This window comes from Bactrocera dorsalis, chromosome 2, assembly GCF_023373825.1.
Source record: "Bactrocera dorsalis isolate Fly_Bdor chromosome 2, ASM2337382v1, whole genome shotgun sequence".
NCBI classification, from domain to species: Eukaryota; Metazoa; Arthropoda; class Insecta; order Diptera; family Tephritidae; genus Bactrocera; species Bactrocera dorsalis.
The window spans coordinates 56,279,250-56,290,659 of NC_064304.1; the positions used below are offsets into that span (position 1 = coordinate 56,279,250).

General features: G+C 35.0%; 1 protein-coding gene and 1 long non-coding RNA gene across 12 annotated transcripts in view; both read left to right on the top strand.

Moving 5' to 3' along the window:
- Positions 1-11,410, top strand: part of LOC105233704 (uncharacterized) — a 746,688-nt gene that overhangs the window by 180,888 nt on the left and 554,390 nt on the right. The gene's annotated exons all lie outside the window — the stretch shown is intronic.
- LOC125776402 (uncharacterized) overlaps positions 10,688-11,410 on the top strand; it is a 30,290-nt gene continuing 29,567 nt past the window's right edge. The window contains exon 1 of the long non-coding RNA XR_007421675.1: positions 10,688-10,924. This is a non-coding gene — a long non-coding RNA (uncharacterized LOC125776402). The remainder of the gene's footprint in view (positions 10,925-11,410) is intronic.

Sequence of the window (11,410 nt, forward strand, 5' to 3'; positions counted from 1 at the left end):
ATATGTATATGAAAGAGATATATAAATTGAAAGGAACGATACAACTCACTTTGAATTCCCCCAGGGGCTTTTGGGGATAATATGAGTGTATGTGTCTGTGTTTATGTGCCTTCGCTTTTGCCTTTGCTTGTGCCTGTGCTTCTTTCTCCAATCCTTGCGCTGCTGCTTGCTGTGGTGATTCCTTGGTGACTATCTTTTTTGCCTTTTCTTTTTCCGTTTGTAAGTTATTTTTCACTGCACCTGACTAACTATGCCTTTATTGACTTTGTTATATTTTCTATTTTCTATTTTCTCTTTACTTTTTTTCCTTTTTTTTTCTTTTTCACAGCGCAATTTTTTCACCTCACTTATGCACACTTAAGGTTTTTTTTTTTTGTTATGTTTTCGGTCACTTTTGCCACTCCACTATCTCTCTTTAATTTATATATGCATATATGTATGAGTATATCATAAAATTTTTTTTTCTCTTTTTCCACCGCACTTTCCTCCTTTTTTTCTTTTCGCACTTTGCACGTTTGTTCCCTGTTTTATATGTTATGCATTTTTATGCATGCATGTAAAAAATTTTTGCCGTTTTTGCTAACTGTTGTCACCAATCGTTTATTTATTTATATATATTTTGTTTTTTTTTTCTTTTTCCAAAGATTTGTCATTACCGGTTTTTTCCTTTTCTTCCCGTTTTGGCACCAACGGGTTTTTTATACTCTCGCAACAAAGTTGCTAAAGAGAGTATTATAGTTTTGTTCACATAACGGTTGTTTGTAAGTCCTAAAACTAAAAGAGTCAGATATAGGGTTATATATACCAAAGTGATCAGGGTGACGAGTAGAGTTGAAATCCGGATGTCTGTCTGTCCGTCCGTCCGTCTGTCCGTCCGTCCGTCCGTGCAAGCTGTAACTTGAGTAAAAATTGAGATATCGTGATGAAACTTGGTACACGTATTTCTTGGCTCCATAGGAAGGTTAAGTTCGAAGATGGGCAAAATCGGCCCACTGCCACGCCCACAAAATGGCGGAAACCGAAAACCTATAAAGTGTCATAACTAAGCCATAAATAAAGGTATTAAAGTGAAATTTGGCACGAAGGATCGCATTAGGGAGGGGCATATTTGGACGTAATTTTTTTGGAAAGTGGGCGTGGCCCCGCCCCCTACTAAGTTTTTTGTATATATCTCGGAAACTACTATAGCTATGTCAACCAAACTCTATAGGGTTGTTTCTTCCAAGCATTTCCATATACAGTTCAAAAAGGGAAGAAATCGGATAATAACCACGCCCACCTCCCATACAAAGGTTATGTTGAAAGTCACTAAAAGTGCGTTAACCGACTAACAAAAAACCTTAGAAACACTAAATTTTACCGAAGAAATGGCAAAAGGAAGCTGCACTCAGGCTTCTTTTAAAAATTGAAAATGGGCGTGGCGTCGCCCACTTATGGACCAAAAACCGTATCTCAGGAACTACTCGACCGATTTCAATGAAATTCGGTATATAATACTTTTTTAACACCCTGATGACATGTACGAAATATGCAGGAAATCAGTTCACAAACACGCCTTCTTCCAATATAACGCTATTTTGAATTCTATCTGATGCCTTCTCTGTATAGTACAATATATACATTAGGAACCAAAATAGAAAAATATGTAAATGACGGATAATGAAATCTCGATTATCACTTTATCATGCGAGAGTATAAAATGTTCGGTGACACCCGAACTTAGCCCTTCCTTACTTGTTTTTTCTTAGATTTTGGCACCACCGTTTTTTTCACTTTTCACCATCACCAGCAAGATTTTTTTTTTTTTCAATATGTATTAATATTTCACGGTTATTTTTTTTTTTTTTTGTTCTTACAGTTTTGTCACTAACGGTTTTCACACTTTTGACAATTTTTTTTCACCGTTTTTTTTTTTTCACTTTTGAAAGATTTTGTCACGCTTTTTCACAGTGTTTTTTTTCTTTGTTAAATTATAATTTTGTGCACATAGAATGTGCTTGTTTCCGTATATGTACCAGTGTACAAGTATGTATATTCTTTCACTGCACAACGATTTTGTAATTGATTTTATTTACCGCGTCGTCGCGTCACCGTGATTAAGTTAAAATTTTTTTTTTTTTTCGATTTTTAAAAGTTATCACTAGTGCCGTCCGGTACGGCTTCGAAGGACCATAGAAAAAAACTCAGAGGGTTTTTTATATAAAAACTCGCGGCACTTACCAGTGGTTTTAAGTTAAGAAATGCGGGATAAGAAAAATGCCGGTAGATGCGTATATGTGCGCGGATCGTATGTTGATTGTGTTTGGTGTCCTCGTGTGTGGTGTAAAAGGTGTGGTGTAGATGATGATGAGTTGGTGTGTGTGGGATGAATATTGGTGTAGATGTGTGGAGTATGATGTGTGGAGTATGATGTGTGGATGATGTGGATGGTGTAACCGTGTTGAGTATGGTGTGTACGTGTGGGTGTAGCTTTATTATATTAAGAGAGGGGTCAGATGCTCATTTAGCCATTAGTGAAGATGAATTTTCTGGAAATGAAGATATATTGGTTGCAAATAAAAATTATGTAGTTTGATTCTACAGATATTGACGATGAAGGAAAATATTGTGAATGTATGTAGTGGCCGAAAAAGAATAAGATTACTCTCAAGTTCGGAAGAAAGTGAAGTAGAAATAAATGAACAAAATGTTGCAATTGATGGATCTGTTTGGGAAGAAATACAAATAGGTGGCACACCTAAAAGACCACCACTTCATAACATTTTCAAGCAAGAAGTAGGCCCAACAGGAGGTTTATCTAAAAAAAAATTAGATGCATTTATTGGAATTTTATATGCTCGAGCTGTATATCGAGCAAATAATTTGAATATTTCCTTTTTGTGGATTATCATATGGGGGTCTAAATTTTTTTCTGAAACTATGAGCAGAAATAATTGTACCGAAATTCTTAGATTTATTCGTTTTGATAAAAAAAAGTCAGCGGATCCGACGTTTGAACACACAGATAAATTCGCTATGGCATCTGCAATTTGGGATATTTTCATTGAGAACAGCCAAAACTGTTACAAACCGGGTGAAAATATTACTATAGACGAACAGCTATTTCCGACTAAAGTACGATGTAGATTTACGCAATACATGCCTAACAAGCCGGATAAATTTGGAATCAAACTTTGGTTAACATCGGACGTCGATAGCAAATACGTCATAAAGGCACTTCCATATCTTGGAAAAGATGAATATAGGCCCTCTTCAGTACCACTCTCTGAATATGTTGTATTCAAACTCATTGAGCCATTTACGGGTTGTGGAAGAACTGTGACCACAGACAACTTCTTCACAAGCAAACTCCTAGCCAAAATAACTACGTTAGTTGGAACTATTTGGTCAAATAAAAGAGAACTACCACTAATTGCGAAGCAAAAGAAAGATAATGGAAGGATTTTCACCGGAAATTTTTACAACAGATAATTGTACTCTTACAATCTATAAAAGTAAGCCAACAAAAAAGGTAGGGGTATGCGAATCCAGTTCGATTCGAGTCGAATCGAATCCTTAGATTCGATTAGTCAAATATTAAAATTATTCGAACTATTCGAATAATGCGAATATACGGGTCGAATCTCGGATCCAATAATTCGGTTCGATTCGCGTCGAATAATTCGAAATTTCGAATATTCGCATGCCCCTAAAAAAAAGTAATTTTACTTAGTTCTAAACATAAATTCGTTAAAGTTGAAAACAATGATAAACGTTTACCTGAAACTGTTTCATATTACAATAAAACCAAACTTGGTGTAGACATGACCGATCAAATGGCGAGGAAATTTACTACAAAATCTAAGTCTTGCAGATGGCCTCTCCAAGTATTTTTCAATATCCTTGATTTAGCTGGCATAAATGCCTGGATTTTGTACAAGCAAACGACAGGAGAAAATATCTCGAGACAAGATTTTTTACTCAAGCTAGCAGAAAAACTTGGTGCCAATTTTCGAGAAGCCCGTGAACAACCAAAACAAGAAAAACATACGAAGGATCCTTGCCTAAGTCTACTACAGATGCTTATAAACGTATGAGATGTCAAATAGGATACGATAAAGAGAATAAAACCAACAAAATTTGCTCCAAATGTAAAAAATATGTTTGCAGAAAACGTGCAATGGGAACACTTATATGTAAAAAATGCGATGAACTATGAATTAAAAATTTTTATTTTTTGCTTTTGTAATAGAAATGTTCAACATACTATTTTGTTTAATAAAGTACTCGTATAATAAATTTAATTTATATTTTTATTTCCTTCCTAACATCCGTATTTCATACATTCAAGCATGAAACATACAGTCGGGTCATTTGACCCGCTATGGTAGAAATAGGTATATATTAAGTCTTGGTATGATTAGTGTTAAAACTTTAACAATGTTTGATATCACTACAACTAGTTTCAAAAACTAACGAGCAGTTTGATTTGAATAACTTAAAAACAAATTACAGAGAAATTAATAGTAATATTCATACATACATATATGGTATATAATTTATTCCTTTAAATTTTAGCTTCCTTCTAAACTACATATGTGGTTTTTTTCGACATAATTGACTAGAGCGGCACGTGTCTAAAGGAAGATTTCTCGCCTCCTCGTTCACATGTGTATTAAGCCTTTTGTAGTGGGCATTTGCCTGACTCCTTATTTCTTTGGCGACTGTATTCATCCTTAGGTCTCGATGAATATCAGCATTTCTGCAGTACCAACGAGCATTTACAATGCCTCTTAGCAACTTGCTTTGAAAACGTTGTATAATATTAATACTGCTATCATTAGCACATCCTCACAGTTGCGTACCATATGACCATACCGGCTTGATTATTTGTTTATAAAGAAGTAATTTGGATTTGTGGATGGACAGGTTTGACTTCACCCAATTAGCCATTTCATTTTTCGACAATTTCAGATTAAGTTCAATCCTTTTTATTTTGATATGCTCCTTCCAACGTAATCTAGCATCGAGAGTGATGCCAAGATATTTAGCTGTATTTGCATATGGTATGCAGACATCTAGTATACTTATAGGTTGATAAGTGATTCTTTTGTTTGTAAAGTTTACATGAACCGATTTTCCACCGTTTCCTTTTATTCTCCATTTTTAGTCCATCTTACCACAGAATTAATTGCATGTTGCAAGTTTAGCGCAGCTTTTTCTGCTGTTTTTTCGACGCATAGTACACATTTGTATAGTAACTGCTTTAACACTTCAGCTGTAATTAAATCGAAGCCAGCTGCTTTCTTAAGTTTAAGCTTTTTAATTTCACTTTTAAGTTCACAAATGGTAATTGTTGGGATTGTTGCATGATCCTGTTGAATACTACTGAGGAACGCGATTTCGCTATCCTCGTTTGGACGAAAGGTTTCAACTAGGTGTTTTGCAAATGCATTAGCTTTATCACAATCACTTCTAGCCCATATATTGGGAGCAACTTTTAGTGGTGCAATGTGACTTATTAGACGTTTCAGATATTTTGTACTTTTCCAGAGTGAGTAATCATCTTTTTTGTCAGCGGATAGTTGAGATAAATATTTGTTAATTGACTCATTCTTAATATGAGAGATTTCTCGTTTTAATTCAGGTGTTGCCTTATTGAGGTTTGTTTTGTCGAGTGGTGAGCGCAACAACATGGCAACAAACCCATTTGCGTCGTAACTTTATTTTTTTAAATAGGAGGATTTTTTTAATAACTGTTTTACTTAGTGTTAAATATAATGTGGAGTGATCAGAGCTTAGATCTAACCCACCTTCTATTTCTATGAAATTTCGAGATATCTGCCTAGTTATAAAGAAGTATATTACATCTGCTATTTTGTTGTTGGCCAGTAAGTTGGTGTTCCGACCGATAGAAACTCACCCCCGGTTTCTTGAGCTACATGGAATAAGTCTCGCTATTTAGCTGTCGTTAGGCGCGATCCCCAGTAAACATGCTTAGCATTAAAGTCGCCTCTCATAATAAATTTGTGTGGGTGCATATTGAGAAGTTCTTTGTATTCCTCAACGGGGATTTTGTATCTCGGCGGGCAATATGTAGCAGTAATTGGCAAAGGTTGGTTCATTGCTTTTAATGTAATAGTTGTTGTTTGAATATTGTGCATACTGATTTTTCTATCCTCATAATGTTTAATGCTGTTTTTAACAATAACAGCAGTGCCTCCCTTCGCAAAATTACTAGGGTGGATTGTGTGATAGATATCGTAGTTTCTGAAAGTTATATGGCTCTGTCTCGTAAAATGAGTTTCGTGTATTAGACATACATCTATTTTCTCTCTTTATGAAGTAAGCTCTTCTTGGTGCTTTAATAGTTCATTTGCATTTCATGTCATAACTCGGAGAGCACCATTCATGCCTTAGATTTTGTTTTATTTTTATATTTTTCGAGGTTATCTAAACGGCTGCACAGATCGATATTGATTTTTTATTGTTTATTTAACATCTCAAGGATTTGAGTTAGTAGGTCTTCGGTCATCTTTGTGTTTTTTTCGTTCACCACGTTTGAGTTGCTTTTCAGTACTTCAGAAAAAGTGAGCTTACTCGTCCGTACACCATTCTGCTTGTTGACAGTACTTTTATTACCAATGGGTGGATTATTTCATGTACTGGGCAAATGTATGGGAACTTTTTTTTCTTCAAGAATAGTTTTGTTACGAATGCTTTGAAGCTCCTTGGCAACAAAGCATCCTCTGTAGTTTGCCGGATGGCTTTAACCACAGTTACAACATTTTGGTTTTTCCGAGTTTGGTTTTTGGCACTCGATGGTTTTGTGCTTACCACCGCATTTAATGCACTTTAATATTTTGCCACAGAAGTGCTTGGCGTGTTCAAATGCTTAGCAATTTTTACCTTGTGGAATAAGTTTAGAATTTCTAATAGGCTCGATGAGAACAACGGTGTGAAGAATGTGTTTGATTTCATAAATTTTCTTGATGTCTTCATTAGAATAAAAAGTAGTTAAAAACATGTTTAAAGGTTCTCAAGTTTTCAAATTGAGTTTATTTCATAACATTTAAACCTTCTTCTATTTGGTTGTCAAAAAAGTCTTGCGGTATTTTCGCTAGTTGGCGCTGAAAGCGCATAGTTCTAGTTTTATTCGTCGCATCGGGTCATGCTATACCTTTTTGGAAAGCCATTCCACGCGCTAACACGTGTTTGATTGATTGTCGTTTCTTTTAAGTCGTTCGTGAGTTATAGCGTCGCAAACATGGAGCAAAATAAAGAGAAAATACGGCATATTTTACAGTACTACTACGATAAAGGCAAAAATGTATCTCAAGCCGCCAATAAAATTTGTGCAGTTTATGGACCCGATACAGTTTCCATTTCCACCGCACAACGATGGTTTCAACGTTTTCGTTCTGGTGTAGAGGTGGTCAAAGATGCGCCACGCTCCGGATGCCTGTCGTCCAAAATTGCGATAAAATCGCTGAATTGGTCGAAAGAGACCGGCATTGTAGCAGCCGTAGCATCGGTCAAGAGCTGGGCATGAGTCATCAAGAATTAATTTCAATTTCAATAAAAAAAAAATTCAATAAAAATACCGCAAGAATTTTTTGACAACCCAATATGAAATCAGCGATAACATGACTAATGCTTCACGAATGGTGGAGATTTTTAATCATAACCTTTATTGGGCGCGTTTGCTTGTCTTCAGAGGAATACTATGAAGTTCCCGACGCAGACAACTTTTTTGTCACTGATCTATAGTCATCACTTGATGTAACGCTTCTTTTATGAATATCGTTATTTAATAGTTTTAATACAAATGAACTTTTGGTATTATTAATGTTTTTCATTTTTAATTGCGTGGTTTTCACCGTTCGATGAAAAAGTACTTTCTTTTAAGATCACTTCTGGTGAAGCTTCGGCTTTACGCTTTTTACTAGGCCTTTTATTTGCTTTAAATCCAGTCTGTTTCCAGAGCTAATTTTTCTTCATCAGTTTCGCATTGTGATTGACTATAATAAGGCACAAGTGGGTTTTTTTGTTCTTTAAGCTTTTGATTTTCACTTTTTAATTGTTCAAATAATTGTTCTAATTCTTTCAATTTTTATTTCAACTTATCTATTTCGGAAACTAATTTTTTCGGTTGGCTTGTTGGTATTTCCTGACCCCCTCCAGGGCCCGGGATACGAAGCATAATCCAGCTATATCAATATTATATGTTTATTGTATAAGGGATTATTCGCAGGTAATTCTGAGTTAGTTAGCCAATAGTTAGTAAAAATAAATACGTGGTAACTACCAGATCAAACGTTCACCAATTTTAGTGTATACTTTTAGGCTAATCTAGTACAGATAAAAAAGCTTAACTTAAAGAACGCAAATAAAATTTGGTTCTTGTATTGGATAATAATAAAACTTATACCAGAGAACGTATATTTACAGAGAAGGTTCACGATAACGATAATTTAGGGATATTTCAATTTTGGGACATTTACTGTTTTGGATGAGCGTGTTTCACCACTTAACATCAGGGGACACGAAAATAGCAGAATTGAGCATTTTCAGTGTTAAATGAGAACAATAATGATAATTCCAATGTTAAGGAATGTACGCTTACAGATTCCCTTTTTTACTATGCGCAAACGATGCTGCATATAATTTATATATGTACATACATACATACATATGTATGTATGTATATTTTCTATATATTTTATATCAAAGCACACAAGCATGTTTATACGTACAAATTGAACTATTTCATGATGAATTCCTTAAAATCTTTGGAAATATATAATAAAGTCATACATGCATTATTACCTATGTATGTATGTAAATCTTTAATTAATGTACATAGGCTTGATAAGATATATATGTATGTACATACATATTTATTTACAGGTCAGGTCTTTAAAAGTTTTGATAACATGTTAAAAGACCAAGCGGTCGCACATATTCACGTACATATGTAATTATGTGTGTATGTAAACAAAAAGAAACATACGCATAATGTTTGTAAATTTGTCTACCCACAACTTTGTATGTAAATGTGTACAATTATTGCTTCATGCGAAATCTTCGTTTCACGGGCAACCAATGGCTGAAGCTTAAGTTTTTTCAAGAGTCAATGTGTCGAAACTCAAAGAGTCACGCCCGGAACACATTGAGCGGGGCAGACTGCAAGCGACATCTGTCAAATATTAAAATATACACGTTCATATGGACACAGTTATGTAGTTGTGCAGCTGTCTAAATAACTGTGTCCCTAAGAATGTGTGTATTTCAATATCAGATTCAGATGGCGCTTGCACTCTGTCGCGTTCTATGTGTTCAGCACATCAATCTGTCGAAGCACTGACGCGACGAGACGCGAAAGAAACTAACAAACGATCGCCGATTGTTACCGCTTCCCTTGCCTGGTAACAGCTTTGCCCTCCAACGTGCGTAAATATGTATGCATATGTATGAGCTTGCATACATATCGACGCTGATTTTTGCGAGCTACGGAAAAATATTTTAGAATTGAATATTATAAATCAGCGTTGTCCACGGCCTATGCGCACAATAGCGCACGGACAGTGCCAGACACCTCACACCAACATGTCGCGACAAGTGTCTGTGAAAGCACGATTGTGCTACTGTATTCAACTTCGTAGGCAAACAAAGAAGAATTTTGCGATCAGTTGACGCTAGAATAACCAACACAAGCATAACGTGCACACAGTCATGTTGGACAACACTGATCTAGATATTAGCACACAGTTACATACATACATACTTATGTAGGTAGAATTGAAATTCAAATCCTAATATTATCATTTATCAGTAAAAAGTGTGCGCGCACTGCTCGATATGTACATACTTACATATGCATATGTGTACGACATTGTCGAGCAAATAATGTATATACACACCAACATACAAATATGCGTACACATGTAAATATGTCACCCACAAAAACTACTACAAACATTGCTTTACAAAAACAAGAATTGTTTCAAATAGCATCATACATACTTATATGCGGTCACATGTAGATATGTAGATATTGTTCTACAAAAACAACAATCGTCTAATATAGCATCAACAACGTCACAAGTCAATATCGCAGCCGAATTGGCGAAGCCCAAATGTAGTAAATTTTACAACAAAAACGATTTCATTCATAAACGCAGGGGCATATGCCACAAGCGACCTCGCTTCATTCATATAAACAGACGCCGTAACATCTCCCCGAGCATGCCTTTGCCTAGAAGCGTCTTTTCGCGACGATGGCAAAAGCTAAAAATCATAAATTGAACAACTTTCTGATGCTTCTTCACAGAAAGAAGTCAGAAAAGTGGCAACAACGGAGTTTGCCTACGAAGTTGAATACAGTAGCACAATCGTGCTTTCACAGACACTTGTCGCGACATGTTGGTGTGAGGTGTCTGGCACTGTCCGTGCGCTATTGTGCGCATAGGCCGTGGACAACGCTGATCTAGATGCATATGAAAATTTAAATAATGAAATGTGATTTACATGTATGTAATATTGTTGTAATATATAATATTAAGTGTTTTAGGGTATCTCATATACATATGTACACATGTATGTAGCATATGTATGTATATACAACCATATTCATACATATTTATATGAAATTATATAATATTATCAAACATTATAAATATTTAATAACTCTTATTCGCACATTAACTACAAATATAGTTCTGAAAATAGCATAATTTTATTAGAATGTTATCAGTTTCAGAAAAATATGCAAAATGGTAATCATATCAATTAATATGATTGCATGTAAACGTATATATGTACATAATTATATCCAAAAGACTAACATATGTACGTCTGTAATAAGAATGTATATTTCTGAGCATAACTTTCAATGAATGCTCAGCTCTGTTCACGCGCCACTGTTAAAGTTTCTCCTTCTTATGTACTGAACACATAACGACGACAGACGACAAACGACAAACGAGAGTACGAAAGTGAAATGAAAACAAAACAACGCATGTACACAAAACAACGCAGCTGTCCATTTTGCATGTACACAATTTCGTTGTGGCCATACTAATACTTTGCACTTCAATGAAATTTTAATATTTTGTTCAAAGTTAAATTTTTTATGCAAAAAATAAGTAAATAGGTATATATTTTTGTTTTAAATTATCAATTGTTATTACAAATGATAAAATAGAGCTATTTTATGCTTTTATTTGTAAAATAACGTCAAGTTTGTAAGAGCTGTGAATAATTTTACATTTTACATATTAGTGGCATCACCACTCTTCCTCATCTCTCTTCTTCCATTCTACTGTCGTTGGCAAATAGGAATTAGCGAGAATGACAACTGTCGGCCTACAGTCGTGTTTTCGTGTCGTCGTCAAAATAAGTGTCCATAAGAACGTGTGTAATATTTGAC